This window comes from Rhipicephalus microplus, chromosome X, assembly GCF_043290135.1.
Source record: "Rhipicephalus microplus isolate Deutch F79 chromosome X, USDA_Rmic, whole genome shotgun sequence".
Lineage (NCBI taxonomy): Eukaryota > Metazoa > Arthropoda > Arachnida > Ixodida > Ixodidae > Rhipicephalus > Rhipicephalus microplus.
The window spans coordinates 324,201,363-324,221,922 of NC_134710.1; the positions used below are offsets into that span (position 1 = coordinate 324,201,363).

Consider the following 20,560-nt stretch of genomic DNA (forward strand, 5'->3'; position numbering starts at 1 on the left):
AAAATTATGACTTTGCAATGAAGACCTTCACAGATTGCTTTGGACGCCAGGATCTTCTTGTGAACGAGCGTGTTGATAATCTTCTTGCGCTAAGCCCTGAGAAAAGCTCGTCAGACGTTCGAAGGCTTCGTCTGCTGCACGATAGTGTGCAGTTCCACGTTAGTGCCTTGGAAGGCCTAGGAGTTGCGCCCGACCAGTACACTGTGGTCTTAAACCGTGTCCTAATGCGATGTTTGCCGGAAGATCTCGCCATTATGTACAGACAAAAGTCCAAAGAATCGATCTGTGCCTCTAGCATCGCCGAAACAGCAGAAGACCGAATGCGGCTAGCCAAGGATTTACTAACGTTTCTCCGCATTCAAGTGGAAATCCAGAAGAAGGGACGGTTACATTCTCGTCGTGAGGCGCAAGACGAAGCCAGAACCCACATATCCGAAGAAACGTATGACACAGAAATCATACCGTCAGCGTCCACGCTAACGGGTTCTACCTTCCCTGTCAGACTGGCGTGCCCACTCTGCCATAGCAAGGATCACACGATCGCTACTTTCCATTCCAGCTTATCGGCTGAAGAGAAGCGGGCAAGGCTACAGAACACCAATTGTTGCTTCCGCTGTGGAACACGAAACCACATCGCTCGTATGTGCAGGAAGTCGTTTAATCTTAGGTATGGTACCTGCCAGTGACGCCACCTGACCATCCTCTGCGAGTTATCACGCCCAGCCGAAGATCCACACCCCAACGCAGGATTCATAGACTTTTCTCAATCACCCCCATTAACCACGCGTACGGTCAATACCACCCAGAGTCAGGTTGAGTCCACTCACGTATTGTTACAGACAGGTAGAATTTGGGCAGAGTCTGGAGACCACCGACTGCTCGTGGGGGTACTGCTGGACAGCGGCAGTCAGCGCACCTACATTCGTGCAGACCTGGCGAGGATGCTTCAGTGCTCCGTCGTGGGAAAAGGAGAGCTCCCTCTTGTCACTTTTGGAGAATCCAAGTCATGAAGGCGACTCTGCACCGAGCGTGTCAACGTGCTGCTGCGAAGCCCGTTCGACGATTCAGCGATTACCTTGGAAGCATTAACTATTCCTGAAATTCGCTCTGTCACAAGCCCACCACTCGACCTTAACATTTTGCACCAACTGGACGAACGAGGGTACAACGTAGCTGACCACTTTCAACCGAGTACGTGGCAACCGAACGAGATCAGTGTCATCATAGCACCCGACGCCTGTTAGAAGGTAACCACCGGCAAAATCGACGGCGTAACTGAAACGCTAACAGCAATAGAGACAATGTTTGGCTGGATGGTTTCTTATTTCCCACTATAGTGTGCTTGTACCCTTGTCGTCTGACAGCATCCAGCGCCCGTCCAGCTCACTGTTAGTCTTGAGCCGCAATCTTTCTGCAACGCACACAGACATATCTTCAATGTGGCGTTTTGGTGCCATCAGGAGCGATAAAGTGTCTTCACGAACATCAAACAAATACCACGATCTATCTGTATGGGAGCAAGGTGTTTCGATCTCAGAAAAGAAGTGCCATCAGCCTGACTACGCGGTTGCTAGCGGCAGGAACTTGGATTACGCGGAGCCGCCGAAGAAGCAGGCTGATGCTCGTCAATAACGTGTGCGTCGACGTCGTCCGCGCCAGCGTGTCCATGGTGACGCCGTACTTGACCAACTTGTCTCAGACCAGCCACCTTTTGGGCAACTACCATGACAGGCATCACGTATTCGTAATTCTGCATGCCCAGCGTGTCACCCTAACGCACGTCAAGAACACCCTCCGTCACATCAGCATCGGTTCCGGAGACCGCAAGGGGTGCGACAGTCACGAATCGACGGCTGTAGTGCACAGGTACTCCCGGTAGCAAAGAAGGCGCATTTCAACACGGTCTGTGTTCTCGGTGGGCACAATTCTTTTTGGCCCCCCTGAGATGATGTTGAATAATAATCCGGATCAGAACAACCTGGAGTGGTCCAGGCTTCATCGAAGTGTGCGAGTCATCTTGGCCCCCTTGGGAGAATGTTGCAGAATATTCTCTTGGAGCAGGCGAGACTATCGAAGAGGACGAAGTGGGAATAGGCACGTGCTAGAGATGGACAGCTTTGGCTCCATGCTAAATAAACGGGTCATCTCCGTCTAACGTAAGCGGACCAGTAATTTAGTTACAAAGCTCATCTATTAACCGTTGACTCATTCGAACATGGCGCGCTCGGTTGTTAGAGATCGCCGCGAGAGGCCGTCACTTTTCCTCGCGTGCACACGTGATCGCACTGAAAAAGCCGCGTATTCGAAGGAAAAAAAGAAAAAAAGTGCTCAAGGTCACGAGGCGCGCATGACGTTTTTTGTTTGCCCCTCCCATCCCACCCTGCTTAGCTTCCAGCGCTTTCATCGGGACGAGAGAAGGGAGAAGGTGATTGCAGTGTGTGACAAATTTTTGTTACTCTGCTCGGACTAGATGGTTTCTTAAAATTTTTGCGGCATTGAATTTCACAGGCAATGTGCTTTTCCAGTGAATAAATTCTATGGTTAGTTAAAAAAGTGTTTCAGGGCCGTTGTCACAGTCTTAAACGAATGTGCTACTTACTGTTAATTGCCTAATTACTAGTGAGAAGAATTAATACAGGCTGACTGGCGATGCAGCCTACCGAAATCGTAAAAATTCTTTTTTGTTTTCAAAATCTCGTTAGGGCCTCATACAGACGTGCAGGCCATCTACGGGTTGTAATGCGTTATGGTAGGCTGTACCTAGCCAGGAAAAGTTTGACTTCTAAAATTTCGGCTAATCTCTGTCACGGCTAGTCTGAAAGCCTTTCAAATTATGGCTGCTTTCTTGGGACGCGGCTATGGGGCCGCGAAGCGAACTGACAAGGAGCGGCCAGAATTTGGCCGGATTTCTTTCCTGCTGCCATGTATTCTAGCTAGAATTTCGCTAAGAGTGCATTTGAGGAATGTGTTCATTTTATGAAGCAACAATATGGAGGTGGAAGAGGCTTATAGGACCCTCCCCCACTGCGCTTCTGGCCCTAACAGGCACGTCGAGTTCAGTGACGCCAAATGTATGCGACGGTACGACGTAACGTCAGTACTCAAGTTAAAGCATAGATGTCACTTTCACCGAAATGTAGTGGACGTTTTAGTGTTCTCTATGATGTGCATACAAATAGAAACTCTTTCTGTCGTACTGCTCTGGGTTGCTCAAGGGTTAAGTCTTAATAGTTAATGTGCAATGCTCCTCACAATGTTGCAAAAGCCGATAGCGTAGCGAGCAACCACAGTTAACATCGCGGCAATATGATGCCATTATAGGGTCTTGTGTGTCGCCACTTTGAAGCACCGGCATAGTTATGTGGTAGTATACTTGGCTGCCACTCAGTTGCATAAGTTTGATTGCAGTTCTCACCCTGGCTTTTTTATCTTTGCGTTCCTTCCAATTTTCCCTCACCGAGAACTCTGACACGCGGAATCGAACGTCTGACCTTTCGTTGCTGAGAGCACGGTGTTAGGCACTGAGCCACGAAGGAGCACCGCTGTCGACGTCTGCCCCACCTGTGATACAAGTTCCATACTTGAACGCGTAAAACTTTTTTATTGTTTGTACTCACCGTCCCCAGTATGATACACATTGCCAATCGCATGCAGGCTCACACCCGCAAACCTTGGGCCGTGGTATGCGGGCATGATGTCATTATAGGGTCTTTCGTGTCAGAAGCTCGAAGAACCAGCGAAGTTATGTGGTAGAATACGTGGCTACTACTCAGTTTCATTGGATTGATTGCAGCTCTCACCACGACTTTCTTTATCTATGCGTTCCTCCCATTTTTCGCTCACCGACAACTCTTGCGTGCGGAATTGAACGTCTGATTTTTCGTTGCTTAGAGCGCGGTGTTAGGCACTGTGCCACGAAGGAGCCCCGCTGTCGACGTATGCTCCACCTGTGATACAAGTTCCACACAGCATCACGTAAAACTTTTTTGTAGTCGGTGATCATGTCCCCGGTTTGATACACATTGTCAATGGCACATGTACGTGGCTCGTACTCGCATTCCTTGGGCCGTGGTATGCGTGTATGTGTCACACGTGACTGGAGAGAAAGATTTCATGACGTACGCGACAAGTATATCACGCTAGTGATGTTATGACCTGTTTATCGTGTTTTTCATAGATAATGCACTTCGATGCAAATTTTGGTGTGTGTCAAACCAAGGAGACGAAGGTGGCTAGATAGATAGATAGATAGAAAGATAGATAGATAGATAGATAGATAGATAAATAGATAGATAGATAGATTGATAGATAGATAGATAGAAAGATAGATATAAACGGCCAAGAAGCCTCCGATTTACTAAGGACTGCTTTGCATAAAAAACGCTTAGAAACAGGCCAGATATGTTTGGTCTATAAAGGTCAGAAGATTTTGATGGTCCTGTCACGTCAAGAAACATAAACTCTCGAAAAATAGGTCGTTATCAGTAGTAGCGCACTGAAATACGAACTTATTTTATTTTCTAATCAGGGAGACCCATTGCGTAAATGTAATCAGGGACGTGAGACTTCACTTGCGTCTAAGTCAAAGTGTTGTTGTGGATATTTAGAGCAACGATAACGAGCACTTCACTGCCGAGTAGTGTCGTTAAAACGTTTGTCAAATTCCGCGAAAAAAACTTCGTGTGGTCTCAAGACATGCCATGTACTTCGCATTGAGCAACCAATTATTCGGAACAACCAGGCGCATGATGTGGAAACATCACAGCGCTAGCTTTTCAGCTTTGCTTTTACATGCTAACAGAACACGGCAGATGTGAGGCCACCCTGCACGCTTTAGCGGTAATTGCTAGGAGTGCTCATACGAAACTTTAGGTTCTTCTCGTCCCAATGCCCTAAAATGCCCCGCATGGTTACTGTGGTCGTGGAGCAACTCTTCAAGTCGTTCTGTTCGACTCTTCATGCTAGATTGTGCACACATGACTGTTCATAATTGCTCCAACTCGATTTGGTAAGATCAACCCAATATAAAAACATGACCGTATCACACATTGCATACAAGTACGACAAAAGCACTGAAACAGGTAAATGACTTACACTGTAGTCTTTGTTGGCAGCGCTTGAGAAGCAGGTGACCTTGGGCTGTAGCTGCCGGCGTTGATTATGGCGCACTATGATTGTGAGCTTGTGCTCCAAGTCTCTCTCTGTCTTTCTCTGTACTTCATTATATTTTCTTCCCTCTTACTCTGGTTCTTATTTGCCACTATAGTGTGCTCGTACACTCTCGTGTCTTAGCTGGCTACGCTTCTGTCAGGAATAACATGAGTACAATTACTTTTTCTTTTTGAAGATTGCACGATTGGCTGTGTTGGTACGACATGATTATGAGCAGCAATCAGCGCAACCTCTCTTTTTATCCATTCAGTCAGTTGCGCTGATTTAAACTTATAGTGTTTTTTAGATATTTATCTTTCCCTTTAACGGCTGAAGCTCAAGCATCGTTGAGGCTTCCCTGGCGTTGCGAAAACCCCTTGTTCTGAGCTTACTCCGCTAGCTTCCAAGTAGACGACGCGTTTGATACGTCCCCGTAATTCCGCACACCGACTGGAGAGCCAGCCTTCTCGCTGATAGAGTTCGTAAATTATAGTCATAACAACGAACCAACGTAGTATAAATTGTGCTTTGTAAAAATGTTTCAACTGGTACTCTTTTTGCATATTTATAGGTAACTCTACCATGCACGTATGGATGGTGGGACTGACATGAACGAAACTTTTTCGCCGTTGCTTGCAGAAAACAACCCTAATGTCGCGGGATTGAATCCTAGCAACGGTGGGCGTATTTAGATGGTGAAGAAATGCAAGAGGGCTGTGTACGTAGAATAAAGTGCACAAAAAAAAAAACGCCAGATGGCCAAAATTTCCGGAGCAGGTCACTGTGGCATACCTCACAATCATGTCGTAGTTTTGGAAAACACCCACAGTTATTATCAAATATGTAAAATAACCATTCAATATGCATCCTCCTGTAAATGAAGAAACATGTTCTTCATTTCACTGCAGGTCATATTTGTTCAATGTATGAACTAAGGTCCGGCGAACCGTTGCTCCCGTATGCCCCTCCAATTTCACCAAGCTTGTAAGACGGGTAATTATCACGCATTGTCTGTAAAATTCTTTATTTAAATTAATTTTAAATGCAAATCATAAAGCGCACTGCCGAATGGGCGCCAGAGAAAATAATGATCACACTGGCACAAACTTGCATCTGTAAGTTTTTGGAAGAGCCCCGCCGCGGTGGTCTAGTGACTAAGGTAATCGGCTTCTGCCCCGCAGGTCGCGGGATCAAATCCCGGCGGCGGCGGCTGCATTTCTGGTGGAGGTGGAAATGTTGTAGGCCCGTGTGCTTAAATTTGGGTGCACGTTAAAGAACCTCCGGTGGTCGAAATTTTCGGAGCCCTCCACTACGGCGTCTCTCATAATCATATGGGGCTTTTGGGACGTTAAACTCCACATATATATCAAATCAATCAATCAATCAGTTCTTAGAAGAGGCAACACATATTGCTTACAGATTGTGCACATGGTGTATTTTGTCTCGTGGGAACAAGAGAATGACTATCGCCATAGGACAAAAAATTATCAGGGAGCATGCGTCTCAATAAAACGTCTTGAATGATAATAGAAAAATCGAGCCGAAGGGAGTGCGGGGAGTGAGGACAAAAAGGTCTAACGCAGCGTCCTGATAAAATAAAAATCTCTTAGCGTAAGTGCTAAATTTTACAGAAAAATAGCAGTTAAAGCCAAGTACCTAGAAATTAAAAGGTGTCAAGCTAAACGCAACTCGCCTTTTGTCCAATGTGCAGCATGTCTTCTGTACTTGATAACACTGTCATGTGACCAAGTATACGTCGGCCAAACTGACCGATGCGCAAATATTCGTTTTGAAGAGCATAAAAAAGCAGTGGCGTCAAGGGAGGCTGACCACGTGCTGCTGCTCACAGTTTTTCGTCGACGCGACTGTTCTATCTAGGCCCAGCGACAGACCACCCGCGAATCAACCCTAGCTTTTCACAACACACGATGTGGAAAACAGAGCAGAGCTTTTAATTTATATACACCTTTCACTAGACTTTGTGGTTGATGGCGCCTGTGTGCGTTAACTTCAATGTGTGGCCACGTCATTAGATCTCTGGTACTCCGCAGAGTGCTCCTGAGAGTGTTAACAGGGGAGCAATTTCGAGCAATATTTGTTACCAAATACGTAGTAAGATGAATGAATGATACCCTATGAGAACAGACACAATAATCCGCTAGAGAGAACCCACCCCCTGATGTCAAATTTTCATGTCTGTTTTAGGTAATAGAAGCGATCTTTACCATAACAAACTTAACGAGCTGCCTACCTGTCTACGTGTGCACGCACAAGGAAACGTTGCTCTCAGCATCAAATCTATGCATTTCAACAAAAAAGATATTTTTTCACCTTCGACATTCTAGAGAGTAAACGTCATCTTGAGATGTGAATAATGACATTTACAAATCGCAACGGGGGGGCTAGGGGCCCGGGTCCGCCGTTTCACCCAAACGTCGCAGCCCTTCGGCGTCCTAGTGCGCACCGGGGCTTTTTGTCGAAGACTCCCTTTCACGGGAACGTACCAAATTAACGTCACATAGAAGCGAAAAAAAAAACTATAGCGCGAGAGGGCATGCCCATGAGAACATGTCCCACTAAGAGTGACGGTGGATGAAAATACATTATGATAGCGACGTGACTACAGTGGCTTACAACTTTACAAGGCAGCGGCATACTGCCTCAAAGTCGTATGCACACGAGCATCTACCAATAGGCGCGCACTTCAGGTGACGTCATGAGCCGAATGGCCGGTGACCCTGCCGACGGAGAACATGCTTCCTTCGCTGTTCTCAGCTCAGCACGCAAACGACGGATTGTTGGCAGCAGTGTGATAAGTTAGCTGAACGTCTAGCTGCTTTACTGAGCATTCCAGTTCGTCGACGATAATCAGGGAACGATAGTGTTTTGATTCAGATATGCCAGCATTGAAATGTGTTTCGATGCCACTTCTCGAATCGAGCATGATGTGTGAAGGACATTGCTTATCGGCATGTGCGATCCAGCATGTTCTGTAGCATTTCTATCATTGCAGTTTTACCATTGCGCTCGTCACGATACATAAATCGTATTTATTGATTGATATGTGTGATTTAACGTCCCAAAACTACGATCTGATTATGAGAGACGCCGTAGTGGAGGGCTGCGGAAACTTCGACCACCTGGGGCTCTTTAACGTGCACCCAAATCTGAGCACACGGGCCTACATTTCCGCCTCCATCGGAAATGCAGCCGCCGCAGCCGAGATTCGATCCCGCGACCTGCGGGTCAGAAGCCGAACACCTTAGCCACTAGACCACCGCGGCGGGGAGAAATCGTATTTATACAGACAGAAGCAGTCCCAATTTTCTTAGCAGGACTATTATTTTAGTCGCGGAGTGAATCAGCTGCTGCGCTTCGGCCATCCGGCCGGGCCTCTCCTGTTTTCTAAGGTAGAACACGTCTATAGAAACTTATCCGCGCATTCACAAGATAATTACGTTACAGCTGTGGTTCTAAGAACTAGTGCCTATTAGTCATGGTGGGCGAACTTTGGAAACAAGTTGACGCGTTTTTTTATTGTTTAAAGCATTATACATTGGTTAAGTAAGTGTGCTTCGTAAACTATTTTGTATGCCCGCTTACATAAAAAAGTGTTTGTGCTATAGAATAGTTCGTAAGATGCAAGGCAATGTTGAAGCAGCAGATAATAAATAACGTACTGTGAATTACCAGTGGTGATGGGCATTTCCGAATTAACTGCTCCGTGAGCATTATAGCTGAGCCTCGAGAGCCGGTAGTACTTAAATCTTTTCACACTCCAATCTATTACAAGAGCTTGTTCTTGACCACCTATTAACTGTTGCGCTAGGAGTGGCGCTCAATGAGAATGGATAGAAATGGAATGTCTAGTGTAGACGTTTTTTCACTGAAAAAAAAAAAGCGGCGCGTGTCCTCTTTTGCCACCCCAAGAGACAGGGTGAGACGCTCAAGGGCTATTTCTTGCATGACTGTTAGCACCTGTTTTTTAACACGAGCTAGTTTAATTGACACAGGTTCGAAATTCTTTGTGGCAAAAGCAGCTTTTTCAGAAAACGATGCGCCAGACATCACAGCAAAAGAACTTTACTTGTCCGGATGTTAAAACCTAAGATAGTTCTGCATGAAGTAGCTACCACTAGAGGTGGCAACCGCCCAGACGACTGCCGCTTACTTTGCTTACTTTGATGCTGGCTCAAGGCGGCCACAAGTGTCTTTTGGCGGGAGGGGCTCTCCGGTTCGAGAACACGATGAGACTTTATGCATAAAATCGTCCTTGAGCGTCTCGCCCTGTCTGCCGATGAAGCAAAACAGGACACGCTCCACATTTTCTTCATTGCAAAAACGCATGCAATAGACATTCCATTTCTATCCATCCTCACCGAGAGCCACTCCTGCCAAGAGTTGATTCCAATTACCGTCAAATGCATCTTTCATTTGTACGTTTAGAAGATCCGTTCGCCATACCATATTCTAGCCACATTACTGAGTAACTGTCCGCCCATAACCCTGCCTCCTGTACAGTTGCCGATTTTGATGTTGAAAACCTATTTTATTCTATGTCGTACGACAAGCGTATGGCTTCAGTTAAACAATGCGTAACTGATGACAACAATAAACTTGCATTTAGAAAGAGATGGGCTATGACAACAGCGGCCTTCTTGGAACAGCTCAGTTTCTATTTAAACTATTTAAACACAACTTTTGTAATGCCGTAAGGTGTACCGTATGTTCGAAAATTCAGTTCCGTATGTTTTGTGTGTTCGAAAATTCCCGTCACATATTACTTAATTTGGTATAAGTGAAGCTAGCGAAACGGCTACGAACGCATGATGAGTGTGACATTTAGTCATATTGTTGCATCACACGCATGCCATGATTATCATAATTGGACGTGTATCTTACCTTCGTCGTCATTTTACATCCCGCAACACCAAACTTAGTATATGTAAGCTGGTGAAACGAACGCGAGTGCACTTTGAGCGTAGCATGTAGTTATGTTGTTGCTTGACACGCATGTCATGATTATCATTTTTGGACGTGTCATGTATTTTCGTGGTTCATTCAGGTCACGTAATACGTAGTTTGGTACATGTGAAGCTAGACAAACGGCCACGAGCGCATCATGAGCGTGCGATGTTGTCATGCTATTACCTAACACCCTTTTCATGATTATCAAGTTTACGCCAGTCATATCCCTTCGCCATCCTTTGACGTCACGTAACACCACATTTGGTATATGTCAGCTAGTGAAACGACCGCGAGTGCATTTAGGCGTAGCAGTTAGTCATGCTGTTGCATGACACGCATGTCATGATTATCATGTTTGGACGGGTCATTTATTTTCACAAGTCCATCCCCGTCGCATATTCCCTAATTTGGTATATGTGAAGCTAGAAAAACGGCCGCGAGCACATCATGAGCATGCTGTGTTGTCATGTTATTGCCTAACACGCATGTCATGATTATCAAGTTTATGCCGGTCATATCGCTTCGTCATCCATTGACGTCACGTAACACCAAATTTGGTATATGAAGCTAGCAAAACGACCACGAGTGCACTTTGAGCGTAACATGTAGTCATGTTGTTGCATGACACGCATTGTCATCATTTACACGTGAGGGCTTGTCACTTTCTTAGCCATGCAGTCATGTCTTACCATACCACTTTTGCAACATGTCATGTGAAAGAAACCACTGCAAGAGCAGCAAAACCATGAAATGTATATCATGACATTCGGGACATACACATAATGATTGTCATCTTATGATTTTTACTCGTCATATGGTCATGTTAAGCCATATGAATTTTGGTATCGATACCGTTATTGTAACGGCCAGGAGAGCGATCAATCGTAATCGCATAGATAGATAGATAGATAGATAGATAGATAGATAGATAGATAGATAGATAGATAGATAGATAGATAGATAGATAGATAGATAAATAGATAGATAGATAGATACGCTCAATCTCGCCAAAGTTTGCTAAAAATGCTTCGCATATAAAGTTTTGAGCTCTTCATCTGGACATTCTAAGATTGTGAAGAAGGCCATTGCCTTTATTTCGTTAAATTCAGCTTTTACCAAGTCTTACCACCAAATGATCGAAGCCAGCTTTCAGCAGCAGTTAGCTCGCTTATGAAAAGCAGGCTTCCCGGGTTCAACCTTGTCATGCGTTTCCAACAGGTCGCTAAAATATTTCAAGCTTTTTCGCTTTACAGCCTTTGCAAGACCCAGTATTATTCCAAAGAATTTTAAGTCATTCCTCATGTTCATAGATTATCATGCAGGCTCAAAAAGTGCAAAATGTTTCGACGCTTATATGTGGTGTTCTCTGCCTACAGCAAGGTTGGAAGAGCATACACCACTGTGGATAGAAAGTAGACAGGTTTATCGCACAAAAAAAGTGTGTTCCGTCAAGCATCACGCTCGGTTTTTGCATACTAAGTGGAGTGGTGTAAAATATACTGTTACCGCGTGGAAAATCGTAAATGGGCCAGACTGGTGCCTGCCTTAACGAGAGGATGCTGCAACACCGCTATACGTTGAAGGGCACACCCATTTCATATTTGTTTTCCCATTGTCACACCTGTGGTTGTAAACCTTTCTTTCTTAACATGCATGTCATCTTCCGACTCTTGGAACAAAGATGAAGTGAAATCATCGAAGCATTCTACATAAATAAAAACCATGACACGTGCATTTTCACCCCTTCCATGTTTCTACATGATTGTGAAATGAGTTTACTTGAAAAAAACGTGAAAATTACGTGAAGTTTGGAGGATGCGCACGCAGTGGTACTGATTGTATTTTGTATTCTCCTCTTTTGTAATAAAGATATCAGTTGGTAGTTTTGCGCTTTTCTAGTGTCTTCTTTCTTTTGTCTGTCGTCTTTATGTGCTGCATTATACATCATGAAGCTAAACCGATTCGCTCAGTTTTGTACGCTGCTGCCTTTTTAAGTTCATGTCATAAAAAGGAATTGTGCCATTTTGTATACACCTCTTCTAGAAGATGGAGAAACTTTAGCGTGCTTTATGTTTTCTTGAAATTGCCCCACCGCTGTGGTCTAGTGGCTAAGGTACTCGGCTGCTGCCCCGCAGGTCGTGGAATCGAATCCTGGCTGCGGCGGCTGCATTTCTGATGGAGGCGGAAATGTTGTAGGCGCGTGTGCTCAGTCAGATTTGGGTGCACGTTAAAGAACCCCAGGTGGTGGAAATTTTCAGAGCCCTCCACTACGGCGTGTCTCATAATCATATGGTGGTGTTGGGACGTTAAACCCCACATATCAATCAATCAAATCTCTTGAAATTCAACCTAATTTGTTCGGTGAAATTCAACCTAAGATAGGGCGCGACATCGTAAGCGTCGAAATAGTTACTCCACTGCTAACTTTCCAAATTCTGATTAGCCTGCTGCCGAACAGCCTGTCCCTGTTCATGGCCCTTCCGTCGGGACAGCTGGCGTCTGCTCAGCATGAAGTGGACTATGCCATCACGCATCTACCAGCAGGTCCACCAAACAAAGTGACAGACCCATATACAGCGCGAACACAGTGCTTCGCCTGCCCACGCTGCTCATCAACGACGTCATCAACCATGGGACCTGAATGGGGTCTACATAATCGCACGAGATAGGCAGCGCAGACGGTGCGCAACATCACAAGCGCCCAAATTCTTACACCACTGCTAACCTTCCATTTTTGTTACGTTGGTCTCTCGAAAGAATTTCGTAGCAACGATTCTTTATCAGTTACGGTGTCGTTTCCCCAAGACATCAACTGACGTCGCGTAATCAGTCTGTGTCGCGATGCTGCTACTTCGAAATTTTTGTGCCAGATACTGTTGTCACTTTCTGGTGATGCGGAAGTTAATCCAGGCCCAACTAGAACGCGTGAGCTAGAACCCATACTAACTGCAATCAAGGAAATAGAGGGACAACAAAAGACAATTTGCTCCAAGCTAGTAAACCTCAAGAATGCGCAAACCATGCAAGAAAAACTGCTCTCGTCACTGAACGACTGTGAAAACTTGCTTGAATCAACAAAAAGCTGATGCAGTAGTTCACTCTAGCACAAACAATACAAAGCAAATTAAAAGTGACATAGAAGTTCTTGAAGCGGCCAGTCTCGATGCAAACAATAAGCTACGCATAAACAATTGATCTGCTTTTTTTTTGGTACTGATGGCTCAGAAAACGAATCATAGGATAACTTGCAGCAAAAAGTTGTGACAATGTGTATCAACAACCTGAAGTTACAACTAGACAGGGGAAGTATTGAACGCGCACATCGCATTGGTCAATTCTCTCCGGAAAAAAGCGACCCATTATTGCCAAATTAAATATTTCAAAAGTGAAGGGAAAGTTTTGGCCTGTGGCCATAAACTAAAATGTCGGGAGGGAGGATTTCGCACCTACTACCCGTCTCGTGCGGTCAAAGCGACTCAAGTTTAGACGCCCCCGGAAACACCCTTTGAAACTCGATCGCCATCACGTGGGCAAAAACACTTCTATGACAAAGAAACGTATAGCGTGAAGGAGTGCTCTCGTATCTCAGAAAGCAACAGATATATGCGCGACCGTGCCACCAAAAAAAGTAATTGACGCGATCCAATTATTCTTACCCACAGTCTCCATTCGGAGCCGCCAAGTATGTACTTTTCTTAATTTTGCTTTTACTAACATACGAAATGTTGTACCTAAGCGCGATCCGCTCTGTACCAAATCTCAGACGCTGATATCATTCTTCGCACAGATGCTGACACCGACGCTGATATCATTCTTCTAACGAAAACATGGCTGAATGAATACATCAGGGATAACGAAATCCTGCCATCAGATTTCATTATTTATCGTCATGATAGAATCGACAGAAGAGGTGGTGGCGTTCCCATAGCTATCGAAAATAACCTAACTACAGTCACCCCTTGATTATCATGATAACGAGTTTGAGCTATCCTGGATATACCTACACAAGTCACTCGTAAAATCTATCTTTAGGATCTTCTACAGGCCCCTCGAATGCCAGCCACTTTTTTGCAACTATCTTTGCTGCTCGCTAGACAACATAAAACAGATGTTCCCTAACTCTCCAATCTTCCTCTTTGGAGACCTTAACTATTCAAAAATCAATTGGCCTCGTCTCACTGTATCCCGCGAATCTCCCTCTAATGAATCAAAAGAGTTGATTGACTTAACATTAGATTTTAATTTTCATCAAGTTACATCATGTCTTACTGGAGTAGACAATACGTTCGCTCTCGTACTAACAAATTGCCCCGACGACATATGTAGTACAACTGCTTTACCTGAACTTATGGATCACAGCTTTTTACATATAATCATCTCGGTAACAAAACAGAAAAAGTCCTCATCAAACAAAATCATCACTGACTATAACAGAGGTGATTTCAGGACACATGTACAACACGCAGCGTTAACGCCAACTGGGAACTCTATAAAAGCCTTACGACGACAAAAAAAAAAACTAATATGTATCTACAATCCCTGTGAAAACTGACAATAATACTGTGTGGTTTAAAAAACATTTGAAATCTCTGTCGATAAGGAAAAAGTGCCGTACAGAATGGCCAGAACAAAGAAAATCCCCGAAATATGGCACCGTTACCACCAGTGTGCAAAACTTCATCCCAAAAGCCTAAACAAAGCGAAAAGCAGTTTTTTTTCTTTCGATTCGCTCACAATACTGCATACTAACTCCAGAAAATTTTGGAGTATTATCTCGGCCAAAGCTCAACAAAACCACAATCATCTCATCACGATGTGGACGAACCTATCAAATCTGGCCAGTGCGCAACTTGCCTAATAATTATTTCTCTTCTGTTTTTACATTCACTTTCGTGTATAACGGTAAATGCATAGCTGCCTTTGTTCCACAGTTATGCCCGGTGTCCAAATAACCCAGGATGGCATGTGTAAACAGATAAACGGTCTTAAAATAGCTTCATCAGCAGGCTGCGACAACACTAATAGTAAGCTTCTTAAATATACTATCGCAGTCTCCAGTAAAATACTTTGTTTGATATTCAACTAATATTTGCAAGATTTGGTCATTCCCGAAAATTGAAAAATAGGCTTGTTCCAATTTTAAATCTGAAAAAAAGAACTTGCCACCAATAACAGACCTATATCCCTTATTAGGATCCCATAATAGTATCCCGAACACATAATAGCTTCCAATTTATACGCACAACTCAAATCGGTAAATTTTTTATATCCCCAACAGTATAGATTCCGAAAGAGCTGTTCCTATGAAACTCAAGTGGCAGAATTTACGCACGATTTACTTCATTACATGGACAAGCTCCTTGAGATAGATGCAATATTTCTGAATTTTTCCAAAGCATTTGACCGGCTACCTCATACACTCATTAAGCTCCCTTCATTACGTATTGGTCAAAATTTAATTCGTTGGCTGACACACTTTCTGAAAGGTTGCGTTCAACTCACAACCACCAATAAGAGTAAATTTGGATTCTCCAGCGTAGCGTCAGGCGTTCCACAAGGTGCAGGTTTATCTCCATTGCTGTTTCTAATCTATATCAATGACCTTCCCGCTAACATAAAATCAAAACTACGCCTTTTTGCTGAAGACTGCGTTCTTTATAATCCTATTCACAGCTCAGAAGACATCATTGCTCTGCGACATGACTTAGACATTATTGCTACATGATGTGAAGAGTTGTCTATGCCTTTGAACTTATCAAAATGTAAACTAATCACGTTCTCGCAAAAACACACCACGAATAAACCATACATACCACTTAACCTTGGGTCCCATGAGCTCAGCTGAAAATTACGAGTACTTAGAAGCATACCTATCACCATCATTGTCATAGGTATCACATATCCAAACAATTTGTTCTCAGACATCACGTACACTTGGTTACTTGCATCGAAATCTGAAATCTGCATCCGCTGACATTAAGAAACTGGCATACGTCACATATGTGCGAGAGATCCTCGAGTACGCGTCATCAATTTGGCACCCATTGCAATCATATCTTACAGCAGAAGCCGAAGCAGTGCGAAACCACGCAGCGCGTTTTATATTATCGCAATAATCCCCATACAATAGTATAACTGCCTTGAAACGCACCCTATCACTTCCAGCCTTGAATCGCTTCACATAATTGCTCGCCCTTGCCTGATTCATTGCTTCTTTTATGAGTCACCCATAAGACATACGCTTCTTATCCCACCTGTACGAACATGATTGAGATTGGCTCACAAATGTCCCATTGCACACATAAATGGTGGCACAGTGACTATGAATCACTCCTTATTTCCACACGCAATCACCTTTTGGAACACGCTACCTAACACCATTGCTTCCTGTTAATATCGAAAAAAATTTCGCGAAAAACTGGCCAGCCATTTTCTCCAACAATAGGTGCCTACCATAGCACGATGAATTCTTTTGTGCACGCAATACTATATTTGTTTCTCTTGATTGATTTGTGGGGTTTAACGTCTCAAAACCACGATATGCTTATGAGAGACGCCGTAGTGGAGGGCTCCGGAAATTTCGACGACCCGGGGTTCTTTAACGTGCTGCGAAATTCGAGCACACCGGCCTATAACATTTTCGCCTCCATCGAAAATGTAGATACCGCGACCTTTCGGTCAGAAGTCGAGTACGTTAGCCACTAAATCACAGTGGTGGGGCTATTTGTTTCTCTTCTCCTTTGTTTTTGTCACTAATTATAGTTATTTTAATTTTGCGAAAACTGTGCAACTCCTACTTCTATAATATGCCGCAAAGAGCCAATATACAGTGACTCCAAGGGGGCTATCAAAGCCTACTGAACCGGGATGGTAGCCCCTCAGGCCCTTCGCATTCTCTAAAGAATCACGCGTCCCATTCTCTCACTTGGTTTCCCGCTCACCTGGGGTTGCCCTCAGCGAGGACAGGTGGGCTGCGCTCTTACGCAGCCCCGAACTTAAGGATCAAGCCCTGGCCGTCCAGAGTGCCCGTGAACGGGCCGCCAAGCTCGGCTTGACGGTCCCTACGTGGGATTAGCTGGGTGGCGCGGGGTCTCCCCTGCGACTTCTCAGGACCAACATAAAGTTTTAATCAATCAATCAATCAATCAATCAATCAATCAATCAATCAATCATTGCGCCTGCCCAAGGATGTTGAATTGTCCCCTGTGTACGTTTACTAAATTTATTTGTTCTCTTTACGTTTGTTTGATTTGATTTGTTAGCAATTATTGTAATATTCTGTTTAGAAACCTGTGTATGCCCCCCCCCCCTTTTGTATAATGCTTTCGGGCCTTTATGGTGTAATAAATGAAATGAAATGAAATTTTGGTTCCTGCATTTGGCTCTTTTTGAACAAGAAAAAACACATTATAATATTTTAGAAGAAAGTTTAAAGGTTTTCAAATTCACTAAAACTTCGAGGTTACGAAGAAGCGACAGTTTTAGTTTAGCGCGCAACACCTAACGAACACAACGGGGTACGTACGGGGTACGTACGAACACAGCGTTGGGTACGTAATGGCTGAGGCTATCTCGCACAGCATAGTGTCCCGTATGCATCAACCAATACCTGGAGAGCGCTTGGTGTAAACAACCTCGAATTTGAGTGCTGCTGGGCGTCATCTATAGGCGAAGAAGTGAACTGCAGTATCTGATGCATGCGGCTTTTCTCCGCAGTAGCCATTTCGTCGGCGCTCGCAGCCGTTGAGGGCTCGCGAGATAGCCGCCGGCTAAGGACACAACGGCCGCAGCGGGCGCAACGTAAGTGCCAAGATCTATCACGCGCATCTCAAGCGCGCGCAAATGCACGCATCTCTCTTAGGTTCAGCGCATGCGCAGCCTTGCTCTCTCTCTCCCGTTGCGTGTGCAAGGCCGTTGTGCGCGCTAAACTAAAGCTCTCTGCTATTGTCAATGATGGCGTAACCTTTAGTGTGGTTGTTGCAGCAGGAGTTTTGTTGCAGCAGGAGGGCAACATGCAATACCGCTCACAAAGGAGTTCATACGACACTATGTAGTATACCCGTTGACCCAGGTATCTTAAACCTGTAGTTAAAATAAAAAACAAGAGCAACAGAAAAGCTGTACCAACTACATATACATTATTGTTAGTCATGTATGCCTTCGACTACTGTAATTTGATCACTGTAGTAATACTTGTATAATGTTATTAGTGTTTTTAACGAATAGTGTTTTAATTCCTAACATGAAAGTCATAATATTACTGTAAATTTGTTTAACCAACATAACTTTCCATCATTTAATTGGTGTTTTAATGTTCTTTGTTTTTCTTCTTTTTGCTTTTTTCCGAAAAAACCCAAAACCGAAATCCGTGAAATTTATGAAGTATGACACAGACGCATGCTGGCGCTCAAATACTGAAGCGCTTCCAAGCAAATTTTCATGAAGGCATGGCTACATTCGTTCATTACTTCTTCGTACTGGACTTCCACATGTAGGATGGTTCGATGGACTGGTGGCCTAGCATAATGTAAGATTGAGGTCAGCAATGTTGTCGCGCGGCATTCATCCATATCACTCGCCGAGCTAAGAGAATATCTAGGTGTCTGTGTAAGGGTATCTATGGATTACGCCATCCACTCAGGTGTTCACGTGGTTGAGTACTGTGCTACAGGACGTGCATTTGGCTAAGGCGTAACTAAGAACAACTTGATAAATTTATTACTAACGTTTTCTGAACACTTCCTAAATAATTTTAACGCGTTTACTTTTTTGGCTAGTTTTCTTTCTACGTTAATGCCTGTACAACGTAAGCGGATGGACCACACCCACACAAATGTTCCATGCTTTCCACTCATAGTAATCGGCCGAAGCAATGATACGGGACCTATTCCCAAGGTGCCGCAGTCAATCAGTTTGTCTAAATCGTTAGTCGGCTGCAACTACCGTATTTAATTGCTTACTTCTGCTTTGTTTACAAAAATGCTGCGAAAAAGCGTTTGGGAGTTCAAATAAATAAAATATTGTAGGTATGAAGTTAAAAAAGCATGTTGTATACAATTGGTCCACTAGAAAATGCCCATGCGAATGGCAGGATGACACTGCAGTGCAGACAAGAAAAATTGAACTATAGGGCAATCATTTGTCTCTCGTCTCGTCGTAAAATAATATTTTATGGAGCCCAAAATTTTAAAAATTCACCGCTCCGTACTTCTCAAGGCAGGTATACCCTAAACGTATGCTGTGGTATGAGAACTTCTGAAGAATTTTTTTATATTATTGTGCGTAATACACAGCGATATAAAATGGCAGTGCCATTTAAACGTGTGAAAGAGCTAAAACTTATAACTACAACTATAACTTTATGTTGCCATATTTCTGACGGTATGTATCGTCTTTTCACCTAGACTGCGCTTTATTGTGCATGTTCTTTAACAATTAGGATAAAATTAAAAATGGTAGACAAGCAACGCTATAAGGACTTGAGTATTACGATATGCAGATCCTGAAAAGTCATTATGTGAGATACGCGATTCCCTGTTCGTTCGCCGCCGCTCTTCGCTCACATTGCGAGTGCGTCAGAAGTTCTATAGCACGTAATTCGCAGGAACTGGGGCGAGTTCTTAATGAAGAGCAGAACCTGAATTTCAAAGTTGTGATATCTCAGATGTACTAAACGGTCCGTATAGCTCAAGCATTATTCCCACGTGAATCGACTTTCAGTGGTTGATTAGAGCTTATTTTTGCATACATGGCCTCATAGTTTTTCATGGCTCAGGGGAGCTTATCTTGAAAGTTATTTTCTTGTGAGAATATATAAAGCAGTAAGGATAAGAAAGAAAAGGCCTAACGTTTAGAAGGACAGCACTTATTCAGAGTGGGAACTATAGCAAGCGAGCAGCAGGATCCTATCTACTTCATTGAAAAGGGAACTATATGGCTGCGAAACTTGCCGACCTTTTCTTTCTTTTTTTTATGCCGTGTTCTTCAGGTCTATTCCATGCAGTTAACATCTTAGTTAACTGCATGGCTTAGTTAGTACTTCCAGTGGCGCGTCTGGGTATATATGTCTATGAGTACGTCAAAACAGGGTGTCTCTGCTATCTCTATCCATAGCTTTAAAATATACGAAAGCACTGTATGACAATACGACCCATTGCACGTTGCTGATCATTGAATGAAGTAAGTCACAGTAATTTTGTCTTCTGCTTAATTGCTTAACTCGTCAAAAATTACCACGTATTTGCTTTATACCAAAGGTAAAGCAAAGACGCGGCTCAAAATTATCATTAGACAGTAGTAGATCGGTGTGCAAAACAACCGATTAGACAGTTGCCACATTTATACAGGTTAGGTGCTAACGTCTGTTCTGTTTACTACAGATGGCCACGAAATACAAGAAAATACCACGCGACGTACGCGCTCACGTGCCGTGATTACAAGG

General features: G+C 43.9%; 1 protein-coding gene across 1 annotated transcript in view; it reads right to left on the reverse strand.

The window, feature by feature from the left end:
• Window positions 1-20,560, reverse strand: part of LOC119161279 (QRFP-like peptide receptor) — a 280,506-nt gene that overhangs the window by 238,508 nt on the left and 21,438 nt on the right. The window lies entirely within an intron of this gene.